Source organism: Amblyomma americanum, chromosome 3, assembly GCF_052857255.1.
Source record: "Amblyomma americanum isolate KBUSLIRL-KWMA chromosome 3, ASM5285725v1, whole genome shotgun sequence".
Taxonomy (NCBI): domain Eukaryota; kingdom Metazoa; phylum Arthropoda; class Arachnida; order Ixodida; family Ixodidae; genus Amblyomma; species Amblyomma americanum.
The window spans coordinates 191,433,079-191,455,078 of NC_135499.1; the positions used below are offsets into that span (position 1 = coordinate 191,433,079).

The following is a 22,000-nucleotide window of genomic DNA, read 5'->3' on the forward strand; positions in this document are numbered from 1 at the left end:
TCTTCTCTCAGTCCCTCCTTTATCTCTGCCCTTACGGCGCAGTTCGGTGTCCGCCGAGATGCGAGACAAATACTGCGCCATTTCCTTTCCCCAAAAACCAATTTTCAGTCTTCAATTTCCGTTGACAACGATTTCTAGGCCCAGGTCTCAGAGACTACGCCAAACTGCGATACATTTAAAAACGGTGCCAACCCGTTCTTTTCGCTAAAGGCGTCACGAAATTGAATAGACGTCCGGGAAGATTTCTAAATCCAATTTTGTCGCCGAAAAATGCGTCTTTTGCAGCCTGTGAACGTCAACATAACCACAAAGAGCGAGTGAATCAATTTTTAACCAGAACACTAATTAGATGGAGCGGTCTTCAGCTTCCGTTTAAATCATCCTCCATGGCAAGCATGAACACCATTTGACATTCCACGTGCTTACTGGCAGGAATTGGAACACGCTTGTTTCGGGGGCAAAGTTGGTCCTTTTTTTTTCTTTAATGCCATAATATTGCTTTTGCGTGAATGTCTGGCGCGAGTAGTGCAGGAAAAGTCGTTAAAGTAAAAATATTATTAAATTTCGTAAGCGCCACACTCCACCTCCCGGCGGCGCGCACTTTATGTATCAAAATGGCGCGGTTTATAGGCATCATAATGATCCTTCGGTGTGCGCGCTTCTTTACTTAAATCGTCTCACCAAAATATAGTAAATGCCATATTGTGGTACCACGACCGTCACTATCTAGACATTCCCGGGAGGTGAGATGACACTATTTGGATATTAGTCCAGAGTTCGACGAAAACTCGTCTGGCGAGGAAATGATGTCATTATGAAAAACCTAACACTCGCCAAGAAAAGGAAGAACAATAGGGTAAAAACAAATGACGCTTCGGGACCATTACGGGTCCCTTGTTCACATATGAAAACGAAAAATGGAACGGCCGTGTTTATACGATCCGCCGCGGTGGCTCAGTGGTTAGGGCGCTCGACTACTGATCCGGAGTTCCCGGGTTCGAACCCGACCGCGGCGGCTGCGTTTTTATGGAGGAAAAACGCTAAGGCGCCCGTGTGCTGTGCGATGTCAGTGCACGTTAAAGATCCCCAGGTGGTCGAAATTATGCCGGAGCCCTCCACTACGGCACCTATTCTTCCTTTCTTCTTTCACTCCCTCCTTTATCCCTTCCCTTACGGCGCGGTTCAGGTGTCCAAAGATATATGAAACAGATACTGCGCCATTCACTTTCCCCAAAAAGCCAATTATTATTATTATTATTATTATTATTATTATTATTATTATTATTATTATTATTATTATTATTATTATTATTATTATTATTTTATACGAGTGAAGGTCGCCGTAATGAGCATGCGTATGCTGCAGGCTTGGCCACGTGTCCGATTAAGTGCGTGCGGAGTTGATTGGATATGGAATGACTCTAGGAGTAGGCGGGATGATAATGATTTCTCGGTGGATATGATACTGGCTGCGTCCCAGGCGATAATGCGACCGGTGCACTTTTGGTGATCTTCCAAGGCGTTTTCCTCGGTGCGCCCCTTGGCAACGTTGTTTTTATTCTTATTTGGCTATTGCGTCAATCGTCATAGAAGAGGCAATGATGAGCGAAGGCAGTGTTTTCAAAACCGCAAGAGCCAGACCTATCAGCGGGCTTGGCAATGACATGTCGTAAAGAAATCAATCCAGCACTGCGTAACCAACGTAACGCCGGTTTATTCTGCTGAACCGATCACTGTGCTCTTGCGAAAACATCAGTAATGTGTCTCGGACAATAGCTGGCCGGACACTTTTTTTTTTTCGGTTTCCGCACTATCACAGCGAATATAACTTACTAATAGAGAATTACATTTCCATCGGAAGTAGCCGCCGTGGGACATTTGTTAGTTCGTTTAAAAAGAATACAAAGGTAATGCAAATAGTGTCATTTTAACTGCTAGGTGTGACAAGACGGTCACACCCGGATGTGGCAGGGGTCGGTTATATCGGCGGCTGCCACAAAGGTTCTCCCACACCTCTCTCGTCATAGCCTAGGCTATAATCCATTTGTCTGCCTTTCTTAACTAGACTTGAAAAGGCGCTTGTTTTTCATGCGGCATTTGCAAGAACCAAACGTGCACTGCATTTCTTCGATGCGCCTTGGCGCGGTATTATAGGTACCGACATGCCTATAATGCCAATAACGTGAGAAGTGCAAGGAAATAAAAATAAATAATTTTTTGAGATATTGAGCGACCTAGTTATGAACTGCATTGAGCTGGTAATTTAATAATTAAATCAACGAGCCAGTTTCGGAAGAAGTAAGAGTACTTAGTCACAGCTTTATTAAAAAACTAATGCATTTCTATGGTTATTTCGCCACAAGGCTACCCTTTAAACTGACCAGCGCAGATGTCATCCTAAATATGAGCTTAATTTAAAGCAACTAAAAGTCGATTTCAGGTATGGTCAAAGGCCCGTGCACAATCTTTATATATATTTTTATTTTGGTTAATTTAGGGGGTTCGACGTCCCAAAGCGACTATTACTGGAGGGCTCCGGGTAATTTTGACCACCTGGGGTTTTTTAACGTGTTCGGACATAGCACAACACACGGGCCTCAAGCATTTCGCCTCCATCGAAATGCGACCGCCGCGGCCGGGATCGAACCATGACCACATAACCACTGAGCCACCATAGCGGCTGTTTTTATTATTATTATTTTTATTTTGATAAGAAGTATACTGCTCTTGGTAGGGCGTTTTTGCAGGCTAGTTTGTGCATTACTGGAATTGGTTTTAAGCGCAGGAGGAGAGCACAGGAAGGAACGAAGTTGACCACATAAAAAATCTCGTCCAGAATTGTTTCTGTAAAATTGAACTTCCCTCTGATTGAAAGGTCTTTATGTTTGTTCTTCAATTCCCGCCGTCTCGTTTCGGGAATTGCGTCGATTGGTTCTTTATGGAGTTATAAATCGTAACGAGCTTCAAATCATCGGTCATTTTATTTCTTAACAAAGCCACGCATGAAGTTAAATGAGAAAATATATATGATCTGGTTTTCAAACGTCACTTGCTATTTTTTTTGCGTAGGTGACGTTCACAACCATAACATGCTTTAGTAACGTGCCTATTATCGGCGAACATTCACTTTGCACCTGAAAATCCCAAAAGGTGGAAATTACCTTCGCCTTGAATAGATTCTTTAAAAAAGATTCCCAATTTACGAGTCGCTAGAAAGCGCACCTTGTGTCGAAATATTGACCATCTTCGTGCCATTGACATAATTCGCAATGTTCTCATGTTCACTGAATAAACAAAACAGATGTCCACAGATTTTCAGCTCCCTTATGCTTTCATAAACTGAAGTCCAATGACCACACGCAAGGCTTGTGCGTGCACCATATATTTGCATTTCAAGACTTACAACTAGGCGTTGGACTTTTCGGTCTTTATTTTTTTTCGTTTTTATTTCAGGACACTACTTTCGGTTTTATTCGGCGAATATTATTTTCAACGAATGAAATACTGACTTTTTTCGGTGACTTAATGTAACGATTCTGTGTGGTCAAAGGTAATTTAAGGTCTATCTGGCAATTTTTGTCATCCTGAAAAAATTATTTTCCGGTAATTAACATGCAAGCGGTAGTACTTGGAGCTGTGCTTGCAGAAAAAAAATTGCGACCCTCATTAAAAGAGTAACTCATGTTAAGCAAATTAATTAATTAATAGTTAAACAAAGACAAAAACGGAAATGGAGGTTTACTTCTAAGAATAGGTTGATATGTTACCGTTGGGTTGTCACGCTGCGTTGAGCGCGAGGGCGGGTCACGTGGTCTGCGTGTTGATGGCAGCGATGGAACTGCCGCTCAGCTGTCGCGGTAGCCAATACATACTTTTTCGTGGCGTCCATTCGTGGTTTCGTATCAATGACCTACGTGGGTTTGATTAACGTCATTAACCGACTAACTGCTCCAAGCAGTTGATGACGGTGAAGAAACGGCGCTTAGCCAGAAGACGGCGGCGAGATGACGCTTCCCAGTCCGCAGAGGCGTGTAAGCTAACGGAGCAATACTTCAAATCTCGCAACTGCGCTGCGTATCCTAAAATAAAATCATCGCATCATGCCCCTGCCTTCCTCACTTAGTTAATTTTCAAGTTTAAGTGAGTGTAATTCGCACTGAGCAACCAGCTATAGCTAGCCTTGCAAGCCAAAAATGCTGACCTTTTTCAGTTAAAACCGAATTTTGAAAAGAGAATTCGGCGTACTTGTATGTTTGTTTCTTTTTCGGTTTAAACCGAAAAACCCAATCCCTACTTGCGACGTACCGAATGAGACATGATTAGTAATATTTCTGGAGGTCTCAAAACAGAGGTAAAAGGTGCCACAAAATATGCAAAATTATCGGAAGAACTGCGCAACTGCAAGAACTTGTTCAAGTTAACAACGTATGAAGTATGTTGCTTGAAAGTTTATGTAGAGTTTGTGTACCTTGCAACTGTAAGGCTTATGAGCACTTCCCCCGAAAACCACTTGGTCAATTTCGCCTTCCCTTCGCCTGTGCTTTTTAGCGCGCTGCTTTCCCTCCTTGCATGAGTAATGCGCCGGCCATCTTGCAAGGTTATGACGTCAAAGCGTTCTAGTTACTGGAAAACTAAAAGAATGGGTCTCACAATCGCTGTGATAGCATTCGATCCTCGCATTTGCAGCAGCGTGCGGAAACCAATACTTATCAAGCATTCGTTTGGCTCCACTTTTTATTTCATTTGAAAGTGCACGGTTCGGAAGAAAAAAAAATAGGCTAATTAAATTCGGATATATATGACATGTGCGGGTAAGTGCAATGATTGATCTCTGCTCTTTGCTGAAAATTGTGACACGTGGCGGTGTCGAGATATTCCTGCTTCTGGAAATATTCAGAGCGCTCTTTGACGCACCTAACACCGCACTTTCGAGAAAAGCGTGCCAAAAGCAGAACTTTCCTCTTTGTTTCTTTTCCGCTAAATTAAAGCGCGCGGAATATCAGAGGTCGAAGAGGAGCGCGCTGCCGCGGATTATTATGGCCACACACGTGCGCCGACGACGAGACCGGCTAATTGAGCGGCATCGTGACGCCAGGGATAAGGTCGCCGAAATGGAATGTCGCTGCATTAAAGACGCACTTCTGTGGTGACGAGCATTGCTATTATTTCCCCTCTTGGCATTTTGATTCGTTAATGTGCTGAATTACAGCTCGATTCAGTCGCTGAAGAAGAAAATTACTCGTTCATTTATATTTTTTGTTCTTGCAAGCAGGTCGTGGTTTTCTTTCTTTTTTTTAGTTACGAAGCTTGAGGTAGCCAGATTACGGTGCGCTTTACGCCCCTAAACAGAAGAAAGGTGTAGCTGAAAAGAGGGAAGCGAAAATGAATCATTAAAAACATTCCATCAACCAATTCAAGTGGGCCTGTATCGGCATATAAGCGCGTTCTAACAATGAAGAGGCAACCTTCACTGAAAACCACGCTCTACAAGCCACAAAGGGCAAAATTGTTTTTTTTTTAAATGACGTATAGGTGTCACCACCACCTGCCGTCTTCGCAAGCAACTTGCGGTGCGTCAAAACAGTTCTTTAATACGCGGATTGTTGAAGCTATGCTAGGCAGAAGTTCACCGCCGAACGGTGATCACGGAGTCTATTTCGGTCTTGGTGCAACGAGTTTTAATGTAGTTGCAGGAAAATTTTAAAATGTTATTGTCTCAGCAACAAATGCGTCTTCTGCTGCCGTACAAACATGAAAGTTCAAATTTATTGCTTCGCGCATGAATTAAAAGAAAATACAGTAAAACTAATCTTACACAGGGAGGTCCCAAAGTACAGCCTTTGTCAGAAGTTTAGAGCACAGGATTTTTGTTGCCCTTTAAACCGAGAAGTGGGGGGGGGGGGGGGGGGGGCGCTCCAGTAGCATTTTTGAGATTCCTATTCTTTGGAGGAGGCAAGACCTAGGGATCCAGTACGAGCCACACGGTGTGCTTCAGAAACAAACCCCCTGGGCTCCAAACTTTTGAGCAAGAGTGTACGTTGATGTCAGAGGGACCTCCTAGAACTAAGCAGGTGATGTAAAATTACAAACAATTGGAGCTGTGTGTCAGGTCGTTAGTATAAAAATAAGTGCAAAAACCAATGGTAACATAAAACTAGGGCTGTGCGAATATTACGAAATTTCGAATACCGTGTCGGATACCCTCGTATTCGATTATTCGAACGAATCTAGTAGTGTATGTTCAAAATTATTCGAAACGGACCGAAAATTCCTTCAAGTTTCCGAATACTTTTCTAATAATAGGCGTGAAATTCAAATAAGGCCTGCCGTATTGTTCTTCCGCGACTATTCCAAAAACAGTGACCGTACACGCCGCGTTACCATGCTGCCGCGATCAGTATGCGCGTAATGGATGGTTCAGCACCGTGGTGTGACCCATTCACGTGGCGGTTTTCGCAATCGTCATAAATGGCCTCAGAGGTTGGACGACGCGACAGGGCCCAGTCAGCTAGGTTCAACAAACCCGGCCTTTATGCCCGACCTCGGAGGCGATGCTTCAAACATGAGCTCTCGCCCGCCTCATGCACCTGGATGTGGCACTAGATTATTTTTTTCCGACATCAACAGCAAAAGGTAATTTTCCTACGAGCATAACATTAGAATGATAAACTTAATACACTGACGTGATGTTGAGACCCCCAGATGGAAATCAGTGTTCGCATTTTAACAGATACAGCTATAACTGCAAAAGAAGCGCTTCGCTGTTCCTCACGATTGCTCATTCAATATTCGCACAAGTAGCGAACATTCATCAAAATATTCAATTCGTATTCGGTTCGATTTTCAGCTAAACTATTCGTATTCGATTAGGTTTTGAGAAAGCACTATTCCCTCTCCCCTAATCAAAAATATGCTGATGACATTGCCTTGCTGAGTCACTCAGGAGGTGAACTGCAAATCATGATCAATGAATTAGACAGGCAGAGCAGATCGATGGGTCTAAAAATTAACATGCAGAAAACCAAGGTAATGTTCAACAGCCTAGCAAGGGAACAACAGTTCACAATTGGCACCGAGAGCCTAGAAATTGTGCCGGAATACGTCTACTTAGGGCAGGTAGTGACAGCTGATCCGGATCATGAGAGGGAGATAACTAGAAGGATAAGAATGGGGTGGAGCGCATATGGCAAATTCTCGCAGATTATGAGTGGCAGTTTACCAATTTCCCTCAAGAGGAAAGTGTACAACGGCATAATCTTACCGGTACTCACCTACGGGGCAGAAACGTGGAGGCTAACGAAAAGAGTTCAGCTTAAGTTAAGGAGAACGCAGCGAGCCATGGAAAGAAAAATGATAGGTGTAACGTTAAGAGATCGGAAGCGGGCAGAGTGGGTGAGGGAACAAACGCGGGTTAATGACATCCTAGTAGAAATCAAGAGAAAGAAATGGGCTTGGGCAGGGCATGTAATGCGAAGGCAAGATAACCGCTGGTCTTTAAGGGTAACGGAGTGGGTTCAAAGAGAAAGTAAGCGTAGCAGGGGGCGGCAGAAGGTTAGGTGGGCGGATGAGATTAAGAAGTTTGCAGGCAAAGGGTGGATGCAGCTGGCAAAGGATAGGGTTAATTGGAGAGACATGGGAGAGGCATTTGCCCTGCAGTGGGTGTAGTAAGGCTGATGATGATGATGATGATGATGATGATGATGATGATGATGATGAATCAAAAATATAACGGTCAGTAATACAGGACACGCATAAAGCCAGGTTAAGCATATAATAAAGAAAAAAGAAAACAATAAAGGACGCAATATTCCGCTTTGAGCGAGTTAACCACACAGCGAGTCTATTACATATATATTTTCACACCCATGAAGAGGCGATGACGTAACAATATTAGAGCGATGATGAAATGAGTGAACAGAGAAGGATGATTTAATTTCCCAAGGTAAATAGTATTTCAAGCAAGGTATACGCCTGCAAATATGGTTGCATATTTCTCGTAATTAGTTCTGACGTCAGGCGAAAGAATGTAAATACGCTCTTTAAATACGCTCCTGTGTCCCTATCTGAGCCTGCGTCCTTCCGCTGGTTTTTTCCTTAGAACTATGTACCAGCTGGGCCAGCTCTACCCTACTGAAACATGCAGGGTAAGTACTGAGAAGCTGATTAGTAATACCATCAATACAAGTCGCCGCGATGCTTTAGTGGTTATGATGCTCAGCCGCTGACCCGAACGACGCGGGTTCGAACCCGGCTGTGCCGGTCGCATTTCGATGGAGGCAAAATGCTAGAGGCCCGTGTACTGTGGGATATCAGCGCACGTTAAAGAATCCCAGCTGGTCGAAATTATCCGGAACCCTTCACTACGGCATCCCTCATAGCCTGAGTCACTTGGGACATTAAGCCCTATGCAACCAACACAAACCATTTATATGAGCCTAATGATTGACCAGCTTGTTTTCACTCGGTTGGAGCTCGGCCCAAAATGCGGCCGGAATAACTGTGTGATAGCCCAAAGCGCTAAAGGACCAGAAGTCCTGGTGACTTTTCACAAAGATTGAACATGCTGTCAGTATAAGCTCCGCAGAAGCGATATATGAAGAGCTCGCTTCCGCCTGCTCTCTGCCGTTTAGCGCGACAGACGGTAATTATTCAAGGTGCAGTCGAACTTACCCAAGAGAAGCATGGAAATATGGGTCTGGTAGGAAATGATGGAAAAGGGATCAGCTAGAATGGACAAGGACGTCGGCTAAGAATGGGACGTTAATAACTCAAGGCTCATTAAAATCTACAGATCGCATCTTCCATACACTGCGCAGCCTGTATATTAATGCAAAACATGCAGGGAAGCTAGAACGAGAGCTTTTATGTAGGAGCGCCAATTGATCGCAGAACCTACCGCTGTGCCTCGGGAGTTAAAGCGCTCCGGCTCATTAAGTCGGAGCACCCGCGGGCTCGAAGCCGACCGCGGCGGCCGCGTTTCGACGGAGGCGAAATGCAAAAGGTGCCCGTGTGCTGTGCGACGTCAGTGCACGTTAAAGGTTCTCAGGTGGCCGAAATTTTTTCGGAGCCCTCCACTGCGGCACCTCTTTTTCTCTTCTTTCACTCCCACCTCTCTTCCCTCATGGTGCGGCAGAGGTGTCCATCGAGCAGTGCGACAGTTACTGCACCCTTCAGTTCCTCAAAACCAATCTTCATTTTCAACTAATCACAGAAAGCGACCACTGTATCAGTGCGCAGACCTTGGTACGCACGAGAGAGAGAGAGAAGTTGTTGCCAGGAAGAAAGAAAAGGAAAGTGCACAGGCCTGCCCACTGGCTCAATCCGAGCCACAATCGCTACCACGTGCAGATAGTACGAGAGTTGAAAGATGGGAGAGAAAGACAGGATAGTAAAGACGCGCTAAAGACAAGGCCGATCCCGGAGGCAATGCAATACCGGGCCAACCGGTGGCGGGAGTGAAGCATCTTTCAAACTCTCCGCCACATTTCCAAAAATAAGTCCAATTGGACCCGTAACAGATACTCTACGGGGTCCGGACAATCGCATTAGCCCATAATAGGCCGAGAAGCGATTGGTACGCACGACCTAGAAAGACATTTTTTATATTAAGCTTCGTGGTTTAATCACAGGCTCGCCGTCTTCTGCCTTCTTGCCTCTTCTGTAAAGCCTCCTCATTACTAAAAGTGCGATTATGAAGGAAATAGCTCGGGGCCTGCGTAAAACTGATGCCGGAATTTGTGTGCCTCAGTAAAGTTTTCTTGAAAGTTAGCGCACGTCCTGCCATTTTCCTTGCCTGTGTACTCGGTTTTTCACGCCGCTTCCATCATTTGTGTACAGTCCCTGCGACCATGATTGCTCGAGTCGAAAATGGGCGGGTGGTCAGATTTTTACGCTTTGAGCATTCAGGCCGGAGATATCGATGAGAGCGTTCGAATGCTGACATACTAAGTCCGCTGTGTAGCAAGCTCAATCAACTTTCGCCCTACACGAACTCATGCGGATGCAGAATCTGAAAACAGCCACCAGTGTCAAGCTTTCGTGGGAAAACAAATATGCGAAGCACGCAACCAGAAGTACTCAAACGCAGCAGAATCATGAAGCAGACGGCTGTAAGCCTCTTCGGAGACCTCATTGCCATCCACAACGCAGACTGCGAACCACAGCGGTGGTTTCTAGAGGAGGGCCTAGAACTACAGAAGTGTGCGCGGGGGACGCGCGGGGCTTTCGGGTGATGAAGTTTTCTGGCAGCATCGATCCACCGCAGCCAAGCAGAGATTGAGGCGTTGTGATGCTGCTTCTGACTCAAAAGCGCTCGACAGCCTGCTCCGTGGCGGCTGGAATTCGGTGAAGGGGGCGGGCGAAACAAGCTGAAAGCCGTCGTGTGTACCGGGAATTCGAGGCTCTATCTGCTGCAAAACACTATATCACTCGACGTTCCACAAATTCCTATCGTCAGCCCATATTGCGACGTCGATACACGGTGGAAAGCCAGCAACAAGAGGAGAGTTCGGCTCGTAACGCAATTATGGCAGGGCCTGCGAGAGCCGGCAGCGAACGACAGCGTTGCACAGAAAGTTGGTTTTAGGGAAGGAAAGGCGCAGTACATCAAAGCACCGTCAGGGGAGCGATGAAGGAAATGAAAATGAAAAATTGTTTTTTTGAGGAAAGGAAATGGCGCAGTAAATGTCTCACATATATCTCGGTGGTCACTCGAACCACGCCGTAAGGGAAGGGATAAAGGAGGGACTGAGAGAAGAAAGGAAGAAAGAGGTGCCGTAGTGGAGGGCTCCGGTATAATTTCGACCGCCTGGGGTATTTTAACGTGCACGGACATCGCACAGCACACGGGCGCCTTTGCGTTTTGCCTCCATAAAAACGCAGCCGCCGCGGTCGGGTTCGAACCCGGGAACTCCGGATCAGTAGCCGAGCGCCCTAACCACTGAGCCACCGCGGCGGGTCTAACTGACGGCCAAGAATAGTTTATTGTACACCTTTATCGCGAAGTCGAAATTTTTCGCGGCTCAACTGCCGCCTCGTTTACGATGAAACTGCGCACAGAGCTTGGGTATTGCGGTAACTTTTTGTCTCAGTAAGTTTGACTAAGCTATTTGCCTGGTTCAGTAGCATATGATTCAAACCTGTGATCGTCCGCGCCGAGATCGACGAACCAAAAGTTACCCAAGCAGGGTTTTCGCTGGATGGGTGGATGGAAGGTAGGAGCGTCCCCTTTGAAACGGGGTGATGGCAGTTGCCACCATGCTCAGATTTTTTTTCCTTTATTTTTGTTTAACTGTGTGGTAAGTTATTAAAATTCGCCATTTTCTTTAAATACGTCTCCCTACACTTTTAACTTTATGCCACCTCTCTGCTTCTGAGCCACCAATCTTGCAATCGCTTTTTGCTAATTTCCATCGCAGATTTATTTACATCGCTATTGTTATCTCTAAACCCTAGGGCTTTAGTAAGAGTGATTGTGCCTGCATCGACATCGGGATGAAGACCATCACATTTTAGTGTGAGGTGTTTTATTGTTTCTACAGATTTTCCACACACACCACATGTGTCATCTTCGTTGAATTTCTTGTTATAGCTGCGCGTTCTAAGTCATCCTGACCTAGCTTCAAAGAGTGGGGCACTGCCTCCTGAGGTATCATAAAAAGCTTCCTTTCTGATCTGCCTTTTCCAGTATCGGTATAGTTCTACACTATGCTTCTTTTCTATTGAATCTATCCAATTTTTACCTTCCGCGTTTTTAACCTCTCGTTTAATGCTCTTTCGTTCTCCGGCCTCGTGTCTGGCATACTTACTGGTTAGCTTCCTAGTTCTTTTTCGCCAATGTGAGTCAACGCTCTTTCTGTATAGGTATTTAAATACCTTAGCTGCCCACCTATTATCTTCCAATTTCCTCAGGCGTTCTTCGTATAGTATTTTACTCTGAGCTTCCCGTGCTATAACTTGAAGACTTCTCCAAATTTTTCCGCCTCAACCGCTGGCTCGCTTGCGGTAAAACTACGCACCTAGCTTGTGCATTGTAGTAACTTTTGTCTCGTAGCAAGTTTGACAACGGTACTTCATTGGTGTGGCCGCACATGATGCAAACTCGTAATCGTCTGCTGAAGGGCGGTGACGGGCGGTGAAGGGCGGTGGTATCGCCATCTGTTGTCTGCAGGCGAAAGCGCCATGTTGCGAAAGGGGTCGAGGCGAGCGTTGCATGCTGCGCGGGTCCTTTGATGGCGCCAGCACCTCCCTTCGGCGGCAACTCAACGCTCACGGCTTTCAGTTCGTCAGTCTCGACGCAGACGATTATGGGTTTGCATCATGTGCGGCCCAACCAAGGAAGTGCCGTTGTCAAACTTGCTACGAGACAAAAGTTACCACAATGCACAAGCTAGGTGCGCCAGTGGTTGAGGCGGAAAAATTGAGACGTTTTCAAGGTAAAGACGCACAATACTGTACGTGCACGCTACGGCAACCTGCATCCAATCGCGTATTGTGTACGTTTTTAGTTGTAAACAGCCCTGCAATCACCATCATCCGCCTGCTGATGATATCCAAATATTCCTGTCTTGAGCTAGCCACTCACCACCCAATACCGGAAAATTTCATCACTCCATGTGATCTCCTGACAATATCGGTTATTCTTTATTCTTTATTCAACATATTTTTATCATCAGTGCACTGTTGAAGGGAGACGCAGCCAAAAAGCCCAAATAAAGGCTTGATTGGGACTATACGCAACCACACAAGGTAGTTGCAGCAGCGAATATTTTCGCTTTTCACAGCAGTACTAAAACCAGTATGAGTTTAGATATACAAGAGTTGATAAAACTGACGAGAATTTCCTAAACAGTCATGGTACGTGCGTGCAAAATGCAGCTGCAGATACTTAAATAGTCGGGACTGGCAATTATGGACACGTTGGCTCTCGAGAACAACTGTTTATAAAGCCAGTCGTCCGTAACAGCAAATTTTGAGAGAAAAAAATCAGGAAAAAAATGATTCGTTAAGTTAGGTCTACTTTTGGTACAGCGGTGTGCAGTCAAGTGAAAATAAGGCTCGTGTAGACAGTGTCATTTTGTATAAGCATTTCATGTACGTTACTTGCATTCATCAAACGTCGAACCTGCATGATTTAGTTAATTACAATTGCCAAATGCCTTGATATGCCTTTCAGGAGGACAAGCCTCTGTCAAGAGGACAAGCCTCTGCCTGTTCCTCTTTGATTCATGTGGTTGAATCGGAATTTCATCAACAAAAGCGTTAGAAGACATTAAAAGACATGATCTCCACCGCAGCGAAGATAGAGGAGAAATAATTGGTGTTGTTTTGGCTTTTTGAGTTGTCTCGTGCAATCAGAACACCTGGTAACGGTTGACCTGGTGGGGTAGCAGTTGTCGGCACGGTGACAATACGTCAGGCATGCGGAACACAACTGGTCTTTGAGGTGGCGGGGCAAACATCGGAACATGGCTCGGTGATAAAGAACTTTCTTGGGTACAATGCTGCCTTCAAATGTGTCCGACCCATCATGCGGGCTGGCAGTATGACGGGTCCGAAGATGCCAAAGTTCTGCGTCAAGTGCTCCAATGGTGTGCCGGCGTCCACTCCATGGATTATCCACCTGCAGGAGTTGGCCGGTGTGGTTCGGTTCACCCAAGTGCGAGCTGAGTCACGGTCGTAATTTTTACCGCTGCCACTGAACTTGTGATCTTGATGACTGTTATATTGTTCCATGGCTTCATATGCAGCGAAAGACCATGTGCTTTGTGTTGCGTGAGGATGGCTTGTTGCCGCAGGGCTTGCAAGATGCAATTTTTACTGAGGGATGTTCGGGTCTCTCTGTGTTCGGATTACGACTGTGTGATGCGCTGTATGGTGCAGCGAGTTGGTAAAAATCTTCTTGTATCGAACAAAAGTCCAGACGTCTTCAGCAGCGTTCTCGTTTTGTTGAGTGTCCATTATATTGGCTTGCTCTGTAGCGAAAGCAGTTGGAGAATTCCCATAAACACATATTAGAAAGGGCCGCCGTCGACGGGAGCCGATGGATGGATGTAAAATCTTCATTTCACAGCCAATCAGTCGGAGGTTCGCAGGACTTTGTACCCCCCCCCCCCCCCCCCCGCCCACACCCTAGGCGGCGGCCGTAATCCCCTGGCACACGGCGGCGGCCGAAGCTTGACTGACGATGCTTCTTTGGTCTTCTGGGTCTGGGCAGTGCATCAGTCTCCCATGAGTGTGGTGTGCATTTGTCTTTGCATTGTAGGCATGTCCGGACCATGTGTACCATGTACCATAGTCGCAAATCCGTCACAGTGCTTACATCTAGCGGAGGTATACGTTTCAGGGTTGCGTCTCAGCACCGGCGTTAGGCGTAGCGGCGTGGTTTTCCGAATAGCTCGTGAAATCCACAAAATGGGCGGTTCACTTATGGAAAGTAGGACATCCGGCGATTCCGTGAGCGAAGCTCTATCCGGTGGTGGTGGTAGTGGTTTTATTAAAAATAATAGTAAAAAAGGAAGGAAAAGATTTTTGCTAGCCCCGGCATCTGCCATCGATACTGAAGCACCTGAGCTGGGGCAGCGGAAATAAAGGACAGCAGGCAGAATGGAGAAATGAAATGAAAGAGGTGAGGGGACAGGAATAGAGGACAGGGGGAGAAGTAATATGTACAAACTATTTACACAATAAGAAATGTGTCCAGGTTGTGCGCGTTATTAGTTCATTTTAGAGGGATTAAATCACACACGCGCACAGCAACTGTGCGAGGATGGCATCGTCGATTGGCTGAATCCAGAGAAAACAACGAAGCACATGAATTTGTCGGAGCCCAATGAGAACGCGTCTTAAGTGGTCGGCACCATCACGCGCCCTCCTTGTATTTTAATTGTTGAATAACTGTTTTTTTTGGGGGGGGGGAGGAAGGAAATGGCGCAGTATTTGTCTCATATATCGTTGGACACCTTAACCGCGCCGTAAGGGAAGGGATAAAGGAGGGAGTGAAAGAAGAAAGTAAGAGAAGAAAGTAAGAGAGAGGTGCCTCCACTACAGTGGAGGGCTCCGATTTTGGAGCTCGCGAATTTTGCAGGCTTGTTCAGACAGCCACCTCGCTCTCATGGCGACAGTTAGTTGGCAATAAATTTGGAGTGATTTTTAAAATGTGCGCACTTTGGTGCAAGTCTGTTTTTCGCTTACCCCATCTATATACATTCGCAACTCTTCGTGAGTACAGGAGGGCTGCTTTTGGAATTCGTCGGCGCACTATTACTTCTTTTCGGTAACATTTGTTAATCAATGCTGTAGTCGTATGACCGCGTCTGGGTGCATGGTAATGGATAAGTACTTCCTTATTTTTAACCCCTCCCTTGGAAATTACAGCCGCCGCTGTAGCCCCAGTCGGTAGGGCAGCGCGAGCGCTAGGTGAAGATGATAGGTAGCGTATTGCGTTTTCTTACATAAAATTATACTCGTAAATATTTTATCGTCTTATACAGTAATTAAATATCCCCAATGCGTTTCTTTCTTTAAAATACTGTTCCTTTCCTTCGTATATGTTCCAACAAGCCTCTCGTTCACTTTAAGAGGTGAGCAGTCTACCGGAATTTTGTAGCGAGAGCTACACTGGGCTACCAGTCGAGCATTTCGCGGTGCATGGGAAAGGCCAGTTGTGCGCATGCGCCGCTACCATGGCAACCGGAGAGGAGCAAGGTGCGGCATGCGCTTCGCCGTCGCCATGGCCGCGCGCCCGCTCGACCGTCAGCGCCATGGTCAGAGCCGAGCGTGACGACACGCGGATGAGCAGTTGTGCGCATGCACCGATACCATGGTAACCAGAGAGACCCCACAGCTGCGCCGCGTTCTTCGTCGCCGCCTCGCCGCTCCATCACCCGAACCGCGCGTCGCATGCGCAGCATTGTGTATAAAAGGCGGAAATGTAATGGGCGTCGGTATCACGTTTGACATGCATGCAGAGGAGAGTCCAGCCGCTGCTAAACGGCGGTATAGACAAGAGAAGATTAACTCTTCCGATCCTGAGGTTGTCGCCTGGCAGTTGGCTACTCAACAAACAGAGAATGAGCGTCAGAAGGCGAAGAGAGCAGCGGAGACGCCCAAACAGAGAGAGGAACGCCTTGCTAAACGGAGACGCCAGACAGACGAGCGTAATAGACGAGGCGTAGCCGCCGAGATAGACGCTATGGAAGGCGTCAGTCAACGGGAACCAATAGAAGAGGATGTGAAGGCCCGTCGTGTGACTGATCGCATCATTCGAGTTTCCGAAAAACAAGCTCAGGCAGGCAAACGTATACACCTCTCACTATACTTATATCCTGGCATAGCCTAGCTAAGTCACTGCCAATTATTTTGCGAACGTTTGGTTTAGTGTTCATTTCTCAAACAGCTCAAAGTGCACAACAGAAGCGGTAAACAAAAATTCCAACAGGCCTTGTCTCTAAAGCGCGTTGATTAAAAATTGTGTAGCGTTTTTCCCGACGAGGTGTGACTTTTCCGCGCTATCAGCTGCAAGAGAAAGTCGGCAAGCACACATAAGACTGCTTACGTGTGAGAAGGCATACGCCCGCTCGCTCACTTTGTGAACGCATTTGCCATGTGGTGCGGCGCGATGTAGCCCGATGCCACGCAGCTGGCAGTTCTACCTCTGCATGGCTCCGCGTAGCCGCCGCCGCACCCCTCCTTATCTGCTCGCTAACTTCGTGAAGACAGTCGCCGCACTACCGCGGCCCGCTCCCCCACCAGCTGCTGCATCAGGTTGCATATACCGTCCGCATGACGTCATTCTCAAATTTACATTGATAGATCCCTCGGAGTTCTCATACTACTCCTGGCGCAGCGGTTAAGCGACGCGCCTCCGCCCTGCGATGGCAGGTGCTGCCACCGGTGGGATTTGTGCGATTCAGGTTGCTCTTGCCGAGGAACCGCGCGCGACAAATCATTAATTTAACCGCCACCTGCCAGGTTGCATGAGGCCACCATCTCTTATCGGTACCATCGAGTTTGAAACTTGTTCCCTATTGTCTGCAGCCTTTACACGCACGCACGCACGCACGCACACACACACACACACACACACACACACACACACACACACACACACACACACACACACACACACACACACACACACACACACACACACACACACGCACGCACACACGCACGCACGCACACACGCGCACGCACACACGCGCACACACGCACACACACACACACACACGCACACACACACACACACACACACACACACGCGCGCGCGCGCGCACGCACGCACGCACAGACGGGTTTTCGCTCAATGGGGCAAGTAAGGCTTACGCCTTAAACCAAGCACTTTCCCTTCAAGGTTGGTTTGAAAAGTCCCCGCAACGTAATTGACATCTGGGGCTAATAACCGACAAATTCTGTCACAAGTTATTGACAGTGACGTCAAAATGACGACACGATGAGACGTCACCACGTGACGCAACGAGTAATCAGGCGGAGCCCCGAGAGCATTCAAGGGATCGTCTGCTTAAATTTTTGTAAAAAGAAATAAGAAATAAGCGACGATGAAAATAACTAATATTTTATTTTGTCAAAACATTGTGTTTAAAGTTCGAAAATTTTAGGCAAAACAAAACGCGTTCGAAGTTGTGCTATTAAATTGATTGCTGGGTAACTTTCGGTGCCGTGGGGGTGTGCTGACGGCAGTAAAAAGGCCGCTTTGCACTAAAGCAGCTGTTTCACGCAGTGTTATTGTTTTTTGCGCGGCGTCTGGAATCGAGCTACTGTACGGTTGACCTAAGTGCGCAGACAAATTTCAACGAATGCAGTGAAGGCTACGTGCCTGCCAAGCGAACTTTCAAGGAGCGCATGGAACGAAATCGACAAAGGCAGCATGTTGAAGTCTGTGTTGTTCGGCTCTTTCGATCGATGACAAAAATGCCAAAAGGTGAGGTGTTGCTGTATGTGACGAGTGGTTGTTTGTTCCTTTCCCCTTGGGAAACAGAAGACGACCACGAAGTTCCCTTTGCAGGGAAAATAAAGTGTTTTGCCAGCATAAGCGTGTCTTATTTATATGTAGCTGTGGGTCACAGAGGTGACGACGGCACGCACCCCTTCTGCGCGCCAACTTTACAATATCCTGCGCCACCCGCCGCACGCATTTGCTCACCGTCGGTTGTGCGATGCCGACGTGCGCCTCGCTACCAACGGCAGCCTGAAAGCCGCCCGTGGCAAATAACCGCAGTGCACATAGCACCTGCCGCCGCACCGACAGCGCGCTCGCACGCAAACCTCCCAGTTCATCGGGGACTTCGTTGCACAGCCACTCCACCGTCAGCTTCTCCAGTCGAAACAGGCTTCGAAACAGCCTGTCCGGCAAGTAAAACATAATCAAACGTGTCTTCGTGCGCACTCCTTCGCCGTTGCTCGCGCCGGCGCAGCCGCCTCAGTCGTATCGCCGCCTACACCGCCGCCATTTTCTGTCACAAAGGCAACAGTCAAATTGACGGCTTCAAAACTGTGACAAAAAAACTGTCAAATAGCGGCTGCATAATTCGGTGTGCAACGTCATCACTTCTGCCACATCCGTGACGTCATCTGCAGCCACCCATGACGCAAAAAAGCACTATGGCCGCCGGCCACGACCGACCAATAGGAGCGAGGCTTATTGACACCTTTGTGACAAGTTTTTAACAATTTTCCTAATTGACAGTTACGTAATCTGGCCCCTGCTTCGGCAAGGAGAAGAAAAGGAACCATGTACAGCTAAGTCAGCTAATTCCGTGCTCATTTCAAGTCCTCCAGTCCTGGCAGCAGCAATTTCCAACAGCGTCCCCGTTCAGGCCCTAACAAAAAAACTGGCCGAGCACTTCCTCCCAGTGGACGCCGCTCCCCTTGTACTCCTCGCAGGCCCTCCCTCCAGCTGGCACCAAAGGCTCCTTGCACTGAACCAGCGGTAGACGTCTAGACCCAACCGCGGTGTACGGTCAACATCTGTGCAGCGCGGCCGTCACACTCCACGAGCTGCAGCAGAATTCTTCTGTGCCGTGACATAACCGAGCCACTCTATGCCGAAACTCGGCACCAAAACTGACCGGCTGCGCTGCACGCACGTACACGACTTGCAGCTTTTAATATCAGTGGAAAACTGTCTGTTACTCATGCAGGACACATCGTGGATAAACAGCACATGATTAATTACCCAAATTTCAAAACTGGCACCGCAGAAACTCGTATTTCCAGCGGCTGTACGCAGTCCGCGAGCTGCTGAAGCTTCACAGACGGTGTCTCAGCAGGAAGGCAAAGCGTCATAGCTGCCTTGTCATAGCTGTCATAGCTGCACGACAGAACGGTCGATCAAATACTGTCATGCGCGCGCAGCACGAACGGCAGACCCAGCGAGAATTCTTTGCAGTTTTCACTGTAGCACCGTATAAGCGCTGCCCCGAATGCACAAGGCCTGGAATCTAGGCCGGTTCGCGGCAACGCGATGTGCAGCTATTCCGCTAGACATTAGTAACACGTCACTTTCAGCAGACGAAGCGAACAGGCACTTCGAATTACTCACCTCTAAAAATGGCGCCTCGGCCGTCGACGCCCTCTGCACGGCTCTTGGGCTCGCCGCTTGTCAAGCAGTTGCACCCTCTTAAGCCGTGCGCAAGGCGGGCGAGCCTCGATATCGGTGAATTCAACGCGCGGCAACTAACTGGCACACCACGGCGGCGCCTCCGCGTTCCTATACGGGTAGACGTTTTCACGAAGCGCAACCTTATCAGTGCACCCGCTCGTTTCTATCTCACGCAGTTCACGGCGTATCCACTCAGTCACACAGTTTTACGGGTCGGGCAGAAATTATCTGCGACGAGACGCGAAATGCACTCACACTTCACAGATCACCAGCGAATTAAATGCAGCGGCTGGCTGTGGCGGCCGCGCGCGCGACCACCAACATAGCGAAACCCGCGCCGGCCGTTAGCGCCCCTTGAGGTTGACGGCACGTGAATAATAACTCCTATAGACCAGCACCAACCTGTGATGTAAGCACAATGCGGTGGCATGGCTGTCGCCGGCTGTGACGACTGGGGAAAAACTTGGGGGTGAAAAGTAGCAAAAGTTTTCAAAGCAGTTTTCTGGTTACACAGTGCATCCCTTCGTGAAGAACAACTATCTTCATCCTAGAACAGGTTCTAAAAGCACGAGCGTCATTTCGAAGGCGATGTATTTTTAGAACACCGTGTTAAGTGTGCGTGGTGGTAACTTCCGGCTGGGGCTGCGGAACGGGAGCGCTGGCCATTGGAACACTGTAAGCAAAACATTCAGAAATATTTTTCTCGTTTCACAGAGCACCCATGCAATCGGCTGTTTGTTAACAGTTTGCAAGTGCTTTAAAGAAGAATGTGAGAAAGTACGGTCTTTTTCTTTAACGCCGCGATAAACGTGTTCATGAAGCATGGTCATACCCCTACAAGGCGTTCTATCCGCCAATTGTTTCCCCCAAATCGCACAAGCTTTCTCATGCAGTCCGACATTACATCCCACATGATTTCGCGCACACGCTACATTTGCTAATACAATCGTTCAAACTAGACAGCCTAGACAGCATTACCTGAAACAGCAGTTCTCAAACGCCATGGAAAGCGCACGAAATAGAACCACGCACTTTAGCAGATGGCGCCACCTCCCGTAAAGCCCTCCGGCATAGATCTAGCTACCCTCCGGCGTCCGCCAGTATTGCCTATGTGTGATCATGGTGCTAGTTGCCTGCTACAGTGCTCAGTTCGTTTACCGTGCTGTTTGAGAACCATCTGCAATGTAAACCTTGCTATCGTTTGAACGGCAATATCTGCGAGAGAATATGGCGTGCGTGGCAGAAATGTCCGACTACACGAGATGCTTGCGCGATTCAGGGAAACACGCGGCGGATATCATAACGTAAATTTATCGTGGTATTTTGTAAATATAGCTTCTAAATGACGTAGCATGCGCTCAGTCAAACGAGAATGTAAAGTTTTGCTAACATAAGTTTCTATGGGTCGCGCTACCGCCTCGTGCTCCCATGGCGGCGAGAGGCTCTCATGCGCACGTTTAGACGATCGCCTTCGAAAGGACGTCTCATGCTTTCAGAACATGTTCCAAGCTGAATTTGGTTGTTCTTCAAGACAGGGTGACGTCATATATGTGCACTGCGAGATTACAAAACTGTATTGAAAACGTTTGCTTCCATGTGCTGACTCTTGCGTAAATCAAAGAAAATCGGAAAAAAATTCCCTCGGCCTAACCGTCCGCTCGTTAGCGCTCAAAATTCGCACAAAGGTGGCATTTGGAGGTCATGTTTTGTTTTATGTTACGTTTGGGCGGAGTACTTGCCTGATTCGGTCAAAATTAATCGGAATCATCGTCTGTGGCGACGGGGAAAAAATGCGAGCTTTCGCAGTAATGATGCCGGTAGCGCCATCATGCGCTCTCCAGACAAACGAGCACTCTGCCGTGCAGGGAGGCTGCGGAGAAACTCAAGGGAGAAACGCAAGGTGCGGGGAGGGTGGCAGTTGCGTGCAACAGTGTTTTCTGCGCCCAGTTTTGATAAAATATCCCAGAAAGCACTTTCAAACCAACCGCGCAGCCGCCTTCTCCCCCTTGTATTTCGCCGCAGCCTCAATGGTAGAGTTACGGTGTTCTAGCCTTCTAGAACACCGTAGTAGAATGCTCGTTCCTTCGGTGAGCACAGATGGCGCTACGGGTACGACTGCTGTAGGATGGATGGATGGAAAGTAGGAGCGTCCCCTTTGAAACGGGGTGATGGCAGTTGCCACCATTCTCAGCTTTTTTTTTCTTTTTTTTGTTCCTTTAGTTCTGTAAGTTATTGAAATGCGCCATTTTCTTTAAATACGTCTTCCTACACTTTTAAACTTATGTCATCTCTCTGCTTTTGAGCCACCAATCTTCCAATCGCTTTTTGCTAATTTCCACCACAGATTTATTTACATGGCTATTGTTGTCTCTGAACCCT

At 47.5% G+C, this 22,000-nt stretch overlaps 1 pseudogene; it reads right to left on the minus strand.

The window, feature by feature from the left end:
• Positions 1 to 9,401: 9,401 nt before the first annotated feature.
• On the minus strand, positions 9,402 to 9,572 carry LOC144126431 (U2 spliceosomal RNA; annotated as a pseudogene).
• Positions 9,573 to 22,000: the final 12,428 nt, after the last annotated feature.